The following is a 15031-nucleotide window of genomic DNA, read 5'->3' on the forward strand; positions in this document are numbered from 1 at the left end:
AGCAAAAGGTTTTTTCTTCTTCTTCTTCTTTAGAAACTAATTGTTGTGGTCTAATGGTTAGCGGCACTACAGCACTACGCATGTTATGTTCCTCACAGTGCTGCAGAGCATTAGACCACAACTATCAGAAGAGAAGCATCACGGATGTGCTAGCAGGCGACATTTCCCGATGCAGGCGAGAAATCAAGCGGAAATCACGGTAAGTAAAAACCAACGTATTGTTAACGAACTATTTTTCGATCTTAGAGCAAATCAAAGTGTAAATAAATTACAGTCAACTGACGATACTTTACTTGAATAAAGCGAAACGCGTCTGGTGAATAAAAACAAACATTTTTGTTTCGACGACACAACGGCAATACCCTCAAGAATTCCCCTACTAATTACGACTTTACCAACGACATGGCAAAAATTATTTTTTTTAGTAAAATTATAAACAGCCGACCAGTTGCAATGGATAAAGAATTCTTTACCTAGGTTTCAACAAATTTAAATTTGTCTTCTTCAGAAGGTGGCAATTTTACATTAGTATGGACTGATGTATCATCGTCGTTTTTACAAATGTCTGCATAGATCCATTTGTCAAAATTAAAATATAGCCCTAAAAATAGGGTTTGTCACGTACATAGTACAGCTCTGCAACATCCATGTACTAATTTATATTTACGTGACAAACCCTATTTTTAGGGCTATATTTTAATTTTGACAAATGGATCTATGCAGACATTTGTAAAAACGACGATGATACATCAGTCCATACTAATGTAAAATTGCCACCTTCTGAAGAAGACAAATTTAAATTTGTTGAAACCTAGGTAAAGAATTCTTTATCCATTGCAACTGGTCGGCTGTTTATAATTTTATTACGCGGAACCGTTGCTGTTGTGCAGCTATGTTTAAATTTTTTTTAAATTTATAAGTGGACAAAATATGAGAGCAGAAATTGAAAAAAAAAGAGATTAAGATGGTATGGGCATGTTAAGAGGGTGCATGGGCAGAGACTCCCGAAAATTATGGAAGAACTGAAAATGGATGGGAAAAGACCTAGAGGGCGCCCGAGAACACGGTGGAAAATGGGAGTGAGAATATCTGTGGAAAGGAGAGGTGTAGCCTGGCAGCAAGTGGAGGAAGAAAAGTGGTGGGGGGACCGAGCCACGTGGAGAGGACTCGTCAGCACCCAGACCAGGCAGTGGCTGGAGCGGGATCCGGGTATAGAGAGACAGACAGACAGACAGATAGGTACACAAGATAAAATCATTCTGCACAACTTGAATTCTCAGCAATATTTCTTTTGACATTTATCGTAAACAGTTGGTATACTTGTCCTCTTCTACCCCCTCCTAGAATATTGACTACACCAAATAGACATGTAGCATATGATTTCACTCGTCGTAAGGTGTGTGTGTGTGTGTGTGTGTGTGTGTGTGTGTGTATTCCTAAGGGACCAAACTGCTGAGGTCATCGGTCCCTAAACTTCCACACTACTTAAACTAACTTATGCTAAGAACACCACACGCAGCCAAGCCCGAGGGAGGACTCGAACCTGCGGCGGGAAGGGCAGCGCAATCCGTGACATGACGCCTCAAACCAAGCGGCCACTCCGCTCGGCTCGTCGTAAGCTATAACCACGTACGAAGTGGCATATCTTACACAGTTGTTGTCTTTCCTACATACATGATAACTCCTGAGCAGGTGTCTGTTTTGTCGTGACGACAATTTGGAGTCAAGCTCTGTTTAGTGAATAATGTGTACGTGTGTGTGTGGCGCGTTAACAAACGTTTATTGCATTTATCGCAAACGCATTAACATAGAGTGCCTTTCTAGTGCATATTAAGCGTGCATCGAGGAAATACGTTGGAAATATTTTGAAATAAATAACGAAGCGATTTATCGTTCAGCAAAATGTGTGTGGTGACGGCAGCGGGACGAATTACACTGTTAAGAAACCGAGAATTGTTCAGAAATCTAGGGAGGAATACTGGAAAGCGTGGCCGTGTGCAGTGCGATCCTCCAAATATCATTCAGACGTGTTACGTAGCGTGCGTAGCCGGGAGCTTTCAGTTCCGCATCGTGCAAGGGACGATTGCACGTCGTTAGCAACATTTAAGTGACGCTGAGGGACGCGAACAAAAAAATGGCTCTGAGCACTATGGGACTTAACATCTGAGGTCATCAGTCCCCTAGAACTTAGAACTACTTAAACCTAACTAACCTAAGGACATCACACACATCCATGCCCGAGGCAGGATTCTAACCTGCGACCGTAGCGGTCGCGCGGTTCCAGACTGAAGCGCCTAGAACCGCTCGGCCACTGCAGCCGGCGACACGAACAAGAAATGAACAATTTTCACTAAATCATTGGAAGATGAAACGAAGGGTTATTATTTACGACATTCCTTGTTGAGCGCAACTGGCGTTTGGCATGCAGTGAGCGTGCGGTGCTTTTGTTCGAGACAATCGTTCCTGATTAGAAAATAGGCTGTACCTACGGCGGCGCGGGAACAAAAACGGGAGCGCTATTTAAAAAAGCGTGGCCTCTGTAACTGAGGGAAAGGTAAAGAAGTTATAGTGGGGAGCAAACAAACAAGATCTGTACGTACTGCATTTGTTTCAATCGTGTGTTGCATCAAAATATCCCCCGCACTATCCGGCACATTAATAATTGGCTTCCTTCAGAGTTGGCATCTCTGCTGATGCGGGCAGACACGAATTACTTCCTTTTGGCAAAACTCTTCATCCCCGAGAAGCACTTCCACCCAGCATCCCGAATTATTTTTGGATGTATTCCAGTCTCTGCCTCCCTACAATGTGTTTACCCTTTACAGCTCCTTCTAGTACCACGGAAGGCATTGCCTGGCCTCTTAACAACTATCGTATCTTTCAGTCATTTCTGCTTTGTAACGTTTTCCACATTTTGCCGGCGTCGTCGATTCTCGCGAGAAATATGTACACACTGATCAATAACCAACACGGGTATAAAACGAATTGTATATAAAAAGCAATAAATAAAATAGAAACTAAAACTTGGAAGCGAGCATCCCGCAACCCCACCAACAGTTCCAGGTTGCCTACCTAACAGCTTGCAGGGGCAACAAAAATTCGAGTTTCAATATTTCACGTAATCATTGACCTAAAATTTAAATTCATTGACCTAATATTTAAGTTGCTGTCATGATCTGCTCCATTACGAGATACAACCTTCTGTTAAAAGTTTAACACAGTAACACAAATATATTGCAGATAGAAACTGTATCCATGTGTTGAGGCGGCGTAACTAAGGCCTCGCAAATACCCGGACCTTATTCATCTATTATTTCAGAATGACAGCTTTTAACCACTTACTACCTTTGTTGTACCTAAAGTGAAACTTTTGTAATATTTTTTTTTCGTTGTCGCACTCAACACTCCCCCCCCAACACACACAAAATGAAAGAAACAATGTATATCTTTTATTACATTTTCGTTGTTCCTGCAGTAATAGTTGAGCATCAGGCGTGATGTTTCGATTTATTACTTCTTTACTACTAACTCCATTCGCAACACACTTTGCAGACAGTACCCTAATATATAATGTACTTTGAAAATTGTACGATAGATGTTTCAGGAGAGATGAAGTCATAAACACAGAGATGTGTGGAAAACTGCCTTTTACTTAAAACTGAGCGACAAATCAAGCAGACAACAATTATCCAGCGTTTCATAGCGAAAGCGCTTAGCGAATTCGAACGCAGAGGTGGGTGTGGAAACCCAGTTTGTTTTTGCTGTATAAAAGAAAATGGTTCAAATGGCTCTGAGCACTATGGGACTCAACTGCTGAGTTCATAAGTCCCCTAGAACTTAGAACTACTTAAACCTAACTAACCTAAGGACAACATACACATCCATGCCCGAGGCAGGATTCGAACCTGCGACCGTAGCGGTCGCGCGGTTCCAGACTGTAGCGCCAGAACCGCTCGGCCACCAGCGGCCGGCTGTATAAAAGAAATGTTTACGTCTCTTTCAGCTTCAAAAATTAGCCAAAGCTAATTCATAATGTTTTAGCAATGACTGTAATATTATGAAACACAAAAACTAAGTACGTAAAAAATTTAAAAAAAGATTTTTCTGCTTGCACAACAAGTCATTAATTTTTCAAGAAGTGCGGGTAATGTGGAAACGATTTAAATGTGTGTGAAACTGACTACTTCAAACAAAAACTATTAAAATTTTAGGAACTATTTTATTTTATAATAAATTTAAAATTACACAAAAATATTTTTAAACGTAACTGTAATAGAAAAATGCTTCATAAGTGAAGTTCACTTGCAAAAATCGCATATGTAAATATCTCCTTCATTTCCGGCACACACAGAGTGACTCCACTCCTCACAATCTACACACTTAATCCATAATTCTCCCCGAACGTCTCTGGAAAATGCGCCTCCACAAAAAATACAAATGGCATCTTCTTCAGTAGGTTTTTCTTCCCCAACTGGGAGATCTAAATCTGACTCGCCTGAAGAGACAGTTGGTGCATTGGGCTGTTCATCTCAATCCTGAGGTAACTTGAGGAGTGTTTACTGTACTCAGCTCCCAAAATATCAAGAAACTTGTCTACAACTTCTTTGTTCAACCCGTTTGCTCTCGAGAATGAGGTCCCCATAGGTTTGTGGATTGTTTATTTCTGTGTCGTCTAAGAAAAAAGGTCAAACAAAGCTCTACCTGCAGCATTTGAAGTACAAGGATGATTAATATTATTTCTTTCCGCTAGGTGATATGCCTTTGTCTTGACGTCTAATCTGGTAAGGCCATAGAAGCAATTATCCATTTCAATGAGATACTGTTCCAACTGTTTCTCAATAACATCAGGTAGTACAGGCTTACGTCCTAGTTTCAAACGAACACATTCTTCAGGTGACATATCACTGTGCAGAAACCTTTGAAGTGTTGTCTGAGGTACAGTGAAAGCTTTTACTGCTCTTCTTAACCCCATCTGCATTTCCCTTAAGGCTATTATAGCCTTAATCATGTTTCCAGCATCCCACTTCTTCACAATAGCTCTTGGTTTCCGATCAGTTAGCTTTCGTGGCATCACAGACGCAAAACGTGTTGGAAGTAATGTATTTGATGTTGGTATTGTGGAAACGTTTCCACAATGCCATCGTATGTATGCTTCCACATTACGTACACAATGGCCATTTTTAAATTTCGGTAGATTAGATTAAGCAACTATCCATTTAAGGTTCACAAACGACTGCTAAAACCATCTATGCACCTCCCTTTATGAGCTATCAGACGTAAAGAAAAGATAACTACAAAGGACGTAGACAAATGTAATACCAAAACTTACCTCGAAAAAGGTTTAGAAAATGCGCGAACGTAAACTGCATCACTGTCACGCTTCCACATTTACATCCCTACCGCTACTTTAACCACAATTTCAAAGCTTTACGAAACTTTTTCTCCCTCAGTGCATAACGCAAAATATTTAACGCATTAACTCACACGTTTCAAGCTGTTTTACACACAAGAGTTCGGTTCTTTAAGGAGTATAGTAGTGTATACTAAAGCGAGATAATACCATCTTTCCTAGCGTCGATTGCGACGTAGCAGGTCAACCTTTCTTCACGATGTATCAAATTTATTTTTTATTTGCACTTTTCTGGCCGGTTGCGCTTGCTGCCACCTCAGTCGTCAGTTAATCTGTGGCAGAGAAGTGTGCAAATTCTGTCTGTGAAGTTGCGCCTGGAAAGCTCGGTGAACGGTGTCAGAAAATAAAGGAACCACGGTTTACAAACGAAATACGTGTACTCGCGCACTGGCTAACAACACGCCCGTGACACCGGCTGTAAAGCTTTCGCAAAGTGTCAACAAACGCTCCTCGAGCAATCACTCGGAAGCACCGCAGTCACGCTTTGGGTGTGTTGTACTCCTGATAAGTAGTATATATAAACATATTAATTCTTTTCGCACCTTCACTATATGAATTAACATTTGATAAATATTTCTGAATGATACAAGACTCAATACTCACACCATTTACTAATAAACTCGTACCACAGCAGAAAACATTTATACAGGACGAGAATTACAATGAAATAAAACTCCAAACAAAGAAGATTCATTTCAGTAACACACAAACTCTATTTTCAAATATCGGTTAGAACATAACGCTGGTTTTTTTTTTCCAGACCTCTGTGTTCCGAGACATCAATCACATCCAATGAGTACAACAGTTCTAACAAGGAGAAGGATTTTTCTAAAATAATCATGGATAACAAAAGATTGACATTTTCATTATTTTTTTTACTTGGGTATTGTCTGAGATATAATTTTACTGTCGTCGACAGTAATTATTTATTATTTGACTAACGATGAAGTCCCTTTTATCAGTATCACGAGAACATGATCAAAATTTCAGTCGTATTTCAGATACATTGCTGTCGTGAATATTATTTTGAATAAATTGAATAAAATACGGACGTGGCGATATTACGGTGTGCCCCAGAGTGGTGTACGCGATCGCAGCGCCCTACAGCCGCAGTTGTCGGCTGTTAAATCCGTGTACTGTCTCTATTAAAACGCACATTTGCTCCCTCCTCCATACGCTAGTCGCGATGTTCTGCCTACAGTGTACATATGGACATGTTGTAAGGCAAAAGTGAGAGTACCATATCCAGTCAATAAGGGGTTGTTGTTCGGGGAAGCGACCAAACAGCGAGGTCATCGGTCTCATCGGATTAGGAAGGGAAGTCGGTCGTGTCCTTTCAGAGGAACCATCCCGGCATTCATTGAATACTCATGAACTGTGGACGAAGCCCGACCAACAGGCGTGACATGCATTGAGCGAAAATAATAGTGCATTGACAATGGCTAGCTTGTAGCTGGAATGTACATCTGCTGAATAAAATTTAAAGAAAGGACTACTGACCGCTGCGATCTATAACTTACAAGTGGAAGAATACTAATTGTATTCCGTCTGCACGTATTGGGCGTCGGCTGTAACAGTAGAGCATAAAACCGTTTCGTGTATCACATACCTATTTGGATAACTCTTAAAATGAGAACTCACAGACTTGGCTGATTTACATTAATTTAACTGCAAATGGTTCTAAAGGTAGTACATGACACTTACATCACATTTGCCTGCATAAATGAAAAATAAACTATTGATACGCTAGGAACGCAGGTATAGTGCGTCCTTTGACTATAAAGGCTAACAAATGGTTCAAATGGCTCTGAGCACTATGGGACTCAACTGCTGTGGTCATCAGTCCCCTAGAACTCAGAACTACTTAAACCTAACTAACCTAAGGACATCACACACATCCTTGCCGGAGGCAGGATTCGAACCCGCGAGCGTAGCGGTCGCGCTGTTCCAGACTGTAGTGCCTAGAACCGCTCGGCCATCCCAGCCGGCAAAGGCTAACAGATAAGGAGAGAGAGATGAAAGCAGGAACGCTCTTCACTTACTTTCTAAAACAAAGAAAGAAAGAAAAAAAAACACGAATTACACTCGATCGCAATCAGCCAAAGGCCGCTTTATTTTTAAATATTATTTACGAAATAATAATTACATACCACAAAATTATTCTATGCAAGTTATCCAGATCTGAAGTCATTTACAATTACTACAGGGTGACAATATTGACTTATAGGGGAAAAAACGTTAATAAGTTACAAACACGGTGTTGCGCACACACACACTTTATTCAACATGTAAACGTCACTACAGATATTCAGATTTACGTTATGACATGTCCGATGTGCCTGCCATCACTGACAATGATGTGGCGCAGAGGAACAGCGAAACTCTGCACGACCCGCTCAAGTGTCGGAACATCGATGCTGCCGATGACCTCCTGAACGGCTGTTTTCAGCTCAGCAATGGTTTTGGGGTTACTGCTGCAGATCTCGTCTTCAATATAGCTCCACAAAAAGGAGACACACGTGTTCCGATCCGGAGAATATGGCGGCCAATCGAGGCCTGTGACAGTGGTCTCTGGGTACCCCAGAGCCAGAACGCGGTCCCCAAAGTGCTCCTCCAGCACATCAAACACTTCCCTGCTCCGATAGGATCGAGCTCCGTCTTGCACGAACCACATCTCGTCGACGTCAGGGCCACTTTGGATAACGGGGACGAAACCATCTCCCAACACGTTCACGCACCGTTTGGTAGTCACCGGGCCACCGGGGAATTTTTCACCGATTGTTCCGTGACTGGACGCTGCACACCGCGCAGTCAGCAGTTCAGGGTGAAGAGACTTCTCGATCGCGAAATGCGAATTCTCAGTCCCGCAAATGCGCCAGTTTTGCTTACTGACGAACCCATTCAAGAGTAAGAGGGCTTCATCGCTAAAGCGGACTAGGCGCATGCGCATACTAATTCCCATCAAGCCCCGCGGCCAGTCGTGCAGTTTGAAAGTCCTAACACAAACCGTTCACAAGTTGTTACGATTTTATTTCAAAACGCTTCAGTAGTTGCCATCGTTTCATAGAGGAGTGCATTCCGTCGTTCTTCCGTCGCTAAATTTACATGAAATTACGTGCGTCTGTGCATGTGATGTTTCAAGGTAACGCTTCGGCAGCTAAAAACAGACACAGCGGAGACCCCGGGCTACGCTACAGAATCACTCGCATATCGCGCCAGATCAGCTACATATCGGCCGGCCTGCCACCACAACCCCCATTCGAAAAATTTATGTTGACAAAAAGGTGTAGGTTCTCTTCTTGTTTGCGCGTGTCACTTGTAATATGAACCCTACGCTACCAAAACCTCGCCGGCCGGTGTGGCCGTGCGGTTCTAGGCGCTTCAGTCTGGAACCGCGTGACCGCTACGGTCGCACGTTCGAATCCTACCTCGGGCATGGATGTGTGTGATGTGCTTAGGTTAGTTAGGTTTAAGTAGTTCTAAGTTCTAGGGGACTGATGACCACAGATGTTAAGTGCTCAGAGCCATTTGAACCATTACTAAAACCTCGCAGAATTTATGATTGCAGTACGATACAAAACAAGACTTTCGTACATAATTTCGTTTTTAACATACCATCGGAGATCTACATATAAATTATGACGTCCTTTGAATAAGTTTGTAGTAGATTCCCCTGCAAATAAATTCGAAGAAATGGAAATAGGAAAGGAATCGTTGGCCAGAGCATTATGGAGTGTAGGCTCTCCGATACAAATTTTACATATATTACAGTGTATTTAGTCTTTTGGAGATCGAACTTCTAAGGGAGACGACTTTCTCCTTGGAGCACCTGACGTTCATGAAAGGCGCGAGTTTGGACCGACCAAAGGTTGGGAATTTTCGGGCCCTTATAACCGCGGAGATGACCGCCCCACAAACCGGATGACCATCATCATCATCATCATCATCATCATCATCATCATCATCTTCCGGTACACACTCGCCATACAGAAGGATCACGTCCGTGTATTCTGCGAGCGTGTACTCAACCTGGCTGCTGTCATACACACAGGTGAACGAGGCTCGAACCTGGTCAAAGAGAAGTAGGACAGATGCCAAATGACAACAGCCGATCCGACGTAAGCATCAAGACTAGCCCGTTGCGTTTCAAACGGCTGCAGCAAGGAAACATGAGTTCCTATTCAAAATATTATGTAGTTACTCCCTTTTCCAAGTCCTAGGACTTTGTAAAGGGAACTCCCGATATATATATATATATATATATATATATATATATATATATATATAGAGAGAGAGAGAGAGAGAGAGAGAGAGAGAGAGAGATAGATATCAACAACCGTTCGCCGCTCGACAATTGTAAACGTAGGCTTCCGCTGCCATTGTCACATTCAATAAAAAAAAAATTTCTCGCTTTGTGGCCGCATTGTCAATTTATAAACTACGGACGTTTCGGTCCCTGTTCTAGGTGACCTTCTTCAGGGTATTTTTGTTTACTGTAACCAAAAACTCCGAAGGAGGTCACTTGGAACGGGGACCGAAACGACGGTCACAAACCCAGAAAAATGTTGTTGTGGTCTTCAGTCCTGAAACTGGTTTGACGCAGCTCTCCATGCTACTCTATCCTGTGCAAGCTGCTTCACCTCCCAGTACCTACTGCAACCTACATCCTTCTGAATCTGTGTAGTGTATTCATCTCTTGGTCTACCTCTACGATTTTTACCCTCCACGCTGCCCTCCAATACTGAATTGGTGAGCCTTCGATGTCTCAGAACATGTCCTACCAACCGATCCCTTCTTCTGGTCAAGTTGTGCCACAAACTCCTCTTCTCCCCAATTCTATTGAATACCTCTTCATTAGTTATGTGATCTACCCATCTAATCTTCAGCATTCTTCTGTAGCACCACATTTCGAAAGCTTCTATTCTCTTCTTGTCCAAACTGGTTATCGTCAATGTTTCACCTCCATACATGGCTACACTCCATACAAATACTTTCAGATACGACTTCCCGACGCTTAAATCTATACTCGATGTTAACAGTTTTCTCTTCTTCAGAAACGCTTTCCTTGTCATTGCCAGTCTACATTTTATATCCTCTCTACTTCGACCATCATCAGTTATTTTCCTCCCCAAATATCAAAACTCCTTTACTACTTTAAGCGACTCATTTCCTAATCTAATTTCCTCAGCATCGCCCCACTTAATTCGACTATATTCCATTATCCTCGTTTTGCTTTTGTTGATGTTCATCTTATATCCTGCTTTCAAGACACTATCCATTCCGTTCAACTGCTCTTCCAACTCCTTTTCTCTGCTCTTCCAAGTCCTTTTCTGTCTCTGACAGAATTACAATGTCAAGAAAAATTTTATTGGATGAAATTCATAGAATTGCCCCCCTCAACGCCGTCTCTACTTTTTTTTACTGCAAACCGATCACCATCTTCACGATCTGACCAAACACCTGAAGCTGCAGACAGCAAACTACTCGCATGACCGCTGGTTACGTACTACAAGAACGCCGGTGCCACTGGGGAATGATATTGTCGCCGGTAAAAAATACAGGGGCGTAGTGCAACGAAGTTTCCACAATTTCACACTAATCAGAATGGGCTATCCACCTAGTACAAGTGTAAGAGAGAGAGAGAGAGAGAGAGAGAGAGAGAGAGAGAGAGAGAGAGAGAGAGAGAGAGAGAGGGGGGGGGGGGTGGCACTGTATTATCGACACGGCGCGCTGCCCGCTATCGATCCGCATGCGTCGCCGAACTTCGCCTCCTTTCCTCTACGGCTCGCCTAGAACAGACCTCGAGTACTCTCTGACGTCACCTTGTGGCAGGTCAGGTCAGCTCGTGGCTTTCATGAATGGCCGCCCCTCGCAAACTATCCACGGCAACGAGCGCGGCGCGGCTGCTGTGCGGGTTGCCTACCTGCCGCGCTCCCTGCCAGCTGTCTCTCTGATAGTGACGTCAGCAGCCGGGTGCAACGGACCGATGGAGATGGGGGACGTGTGGACCCCAGGGAGCACGTGTTCTGCTGCTGCTAGCGTCCGCCGCCATCTCTGAGACACACACACACAGCTGACTGACAGCTGACGCGCTTCCCAGGTCCGTGGTGGGTCTTCCTGCGCCGGCGTACACGATCAGTTTGTCAAACTTTACCATGTGATATCGCTGCTTCTCGTGTTTGTCAAACATAACAGTGTTTCCGTGTTGCAAATTTTGACGAACGACAGATTCGGCAAGATGGCGGACGCTGTCTCGATATTTCGGCCGCGCATGTTTAGCAAGAGGCGGTCGTATCGCAGTTTATCTCACTGTACCTTGTGTATCAAGGATAAAAACAAAGGACTACAGACGTATACCACTCAGAAAGAAGTTAAGGAGAAAATCAATATTCCACGCAAAACATAAATGCCGGAGCGTATTCTTCCGCGGACAATTTGTATGCTGTCGCGTTCTGTTGTTTTAACGAACTGTCATTAGAGGACAAAGTAGAAGACAATAAATTTTCACAATCTTGAGTCTTCGTTTTCAACGTGAGCGCGAACTAGCTCGGTCATCATTACTTTTTGACTATCCGTTCGAAGAAACATTATGTGATGATCAGGTTCAGAGAGTAAGGTTTCCTTTGGCAGATTTTCGTGGATATAATTTGTCTCTCAGTTCCAACCATTACTTAGACCAGCGTCTTGTTTTCTTTATTTTCTGCTTGTTCTTTTTCATATACAGTGTTGAAGTCGAACAAATGCTTTGTGTGCCCTGATAGCCATCCCCGTAAGTGTTAAAATCTTTCGCGGCAGGAACTCTTGTCTGCTTCAAAATTTAGTTTAAACTGCCAAACTTTGTTGGTACGCGTACGAACATGTTTGACAAACCTGAGGAGCCGGCCGCTATCACCGAGCGGTTCTATGGGCTTCAGTCCGGAACCGCACTGCTGCTACGGTCGCAGGTTCGAATCCTGCCTCGGGCATGGATGTGTGTGAAGTCCTTAGGTCAGTTACGTTTACGTAGTTCTAAGTTCTAGGGGACTCATGACCACAGATGTTAAGTCCCATAGTGCTCAGAGCCATTTGAACCATTTTTTCAATTGTTTCGTTGTTAGTAAAACATACGTTATTGAAAAATTGTCGTTACATCTGTTCCACAGAAATTGTTACAAAATACACGGTTATTACAAATGATTGAAGCGATTTCACAGCTCTACAATAACTTTATTATTTGAGATATTTTCACAACGCTTTGCACACACATACAAAAACTCAAAAAGTTTTTTAGGCACTCACAAATGTTCGATATGTGCCCCTTTAGTGATTCGGCAGACATCAAGCCGATAATCAAGTTCCTCCCACACTCGGCGCAGCATGTCCCCATCAATGAGTTCGAAAGCATCGTTGAAGCGAGCTCGCAGTTTCTTGGTAGAGGAGGTTTAAACACTGAATCTTTCACATAACCCCACAGAAAGAAACCGCATGGGGTTAAGTCGGGAGAGCGCGGAGGCCACGACACGAATTGCTGAGCTTGATCTCCACCACGACCGATCCATCGGTTTTCCAATTTCCTGTTTAAGAAATGCCGAATATCACGATGGAAGTGCGGTGGAGCACCATCCTGTTGAAAGATGAAGTCGGCGCTGTCGGTCTCCAGTTGTGGCGTGAGCCAATTTTCCAGCATGTCCAGATACACGTGTCCTGTAACGTTTTTGTCGCAGAAGAAAAAAGGGCCGTAAACTTTAAACCGTGAGATTGCACAAAACACGTTAACTTTTGGTGAATTGCGAATTTGCTGCACGAATGCGTGAGGATTCTCTACCGCCCAGATTCGCACATTGTGTCTGTTCACCATTAAGAAAAAATGTTGCTTCGTCACTGAAAACAAGTTTCGCACTGAACGCATCCTCTTCCATGAGCTGTTGCAACCGCGCCGAAAATTCAAAGCGTTTGACTTTGTCATCGGGTGTCAGGGCTTGTAGCAATTGTAAACGGTAAGGTTTCTGCTTAGCCTTTTCCGTAAGATTTTCCAAACCGTCGGCTGTGGTACGTTTAGCTCCCTGCTCGCTTTATTCGTCGACTTCCGCGGGCAACGCGTGAAACTTGCACGCACGCGTTCAACCGTTTCTTCGCTCACTGCAGGCCGACCCGTTGATTTCCCCTTACAGAGGCATCCAGAAGCTTTAAACTGCGCATACCATCGCCGAATGGAGTTGGCAGTTGGTGGATCTTTGTTGAACTTTGTCCTGAAGTGTCGTTGCACTGTTATGACTGACTGATGTGAGTGCATTTCAAGCACGACATACGCTTTCTCGGCTCCTGTCGCCATTTTGTCTCACTGCGCTCTCGAGAGCTCTGGCGGTAGAAACCTGAAGTGCGGCTTCAGCCGAACAAAACTTTATGAGTTTTTCTACGTATCTGTAGTGTGTCGTGACCATATGTCAATGAATGGAGCTGCCGGCCGAAGTGGCCGTGCGGTTAAAGGCGCTGCAGTCTGGAACCGCAAGACCGCTACGGTCGCAGGTTCGAATCCTGCCTCGGGCATGGATGTTTGTGATGTCCTTAGGTTGGTTAGGTTTAACTAGTTCTAAGTTCTAGGGGACTAATGACCTCAGTAGTTGAGTCCCATAGTGCTCAAAGCCATTTTGAACCAATGAATGGAGCTACAGTGAATTTATGAAATCGCTTCAATCATTTGTAATAGCCCTGTATTTCCACGTCAACATATTAACGTCCAATCGACGGAAGTCGTCTGTAGTGTGCGCCATACACTGCCTTGATTTTATTCGCTTTGCTATTGACTTCTGTACCAAGTACGAGTGTAAGACTTTAGCTGACGATATCAATGGCAGGTTAGTCAAAAAAATTAACCATCTGAGACGTGTATGGCACGGTTTAAGCGCTTAACATCCGCTTGTGTGCATTTCGGCCAGTCCGCTAGACTGAAGAGGAGGGGCTGTACGAACCGCTATCACGAGCCGTCCCTCGTGCAGGTAAAGTAAACAACTCGCAGTGCGCCTTAGCCAGCGGAAATTTTGACAGTGCATTTCATTCATTCGCTGTAGTCTTCCTGTATGAAGAATTTCAGGTTTAGACGTGTCGGATTGGACACTTGCCTTGTGAGAAAAACTCCTTTGTCCGTCGAACACCTTCGAACTTCAGGAGAAATTTCCGTAACTCACTCTATAATATTTTTCTTTCACTGCGTTGCACGTTTGTCAACCACAAGATTTGCACATCATCAGATACAAACTGCATTAGAGTGACATTCTGAGCACAACACAGCACTCTCAACTAGTGGCGCAACTGAACGCCAACCAAAGAAGCCGACCGATTCCTGAAGGTATTTCTGGTCTGTCGTTGCAGACCCTCAAGAATTATAAAGCAACTACGGACACAATGGCTACACAAATGAAGAATTCAAAATCGACCGAAACTATTAGCTCAGCGATGCCCGTGGATCTTGTTAATTGTCGAAATACTCCATCTTTCGTACCTGTGCCTGTCCGTCCTCTTTTAGAATACTGCTGCGCGGTGTGGGATTCTTACCAGATAGGACTGACGGAGTACATCGAAAAAGTTCAAAGGAGGGCAGCACGTTTTTTATTATCGCGAAATATGGGAGAGAGTGTCACAGGA

The sequence above is a fragment of the Schistocerca americana genome, chromosome 11 (assembly GCF_021461395.2).
Source record: "Schistocerca americana isolate TAMUIC-IGC-003095 chromosome 11, iqSchAmer2.1, whole genome shotgun sequence".
NCBI classification, from domain to species: Eukaryota; Metazoa; Arthropoda; class Insecta; order Orthoptera; family Acrididae; genus Schistocerca; species Schistocerca americana.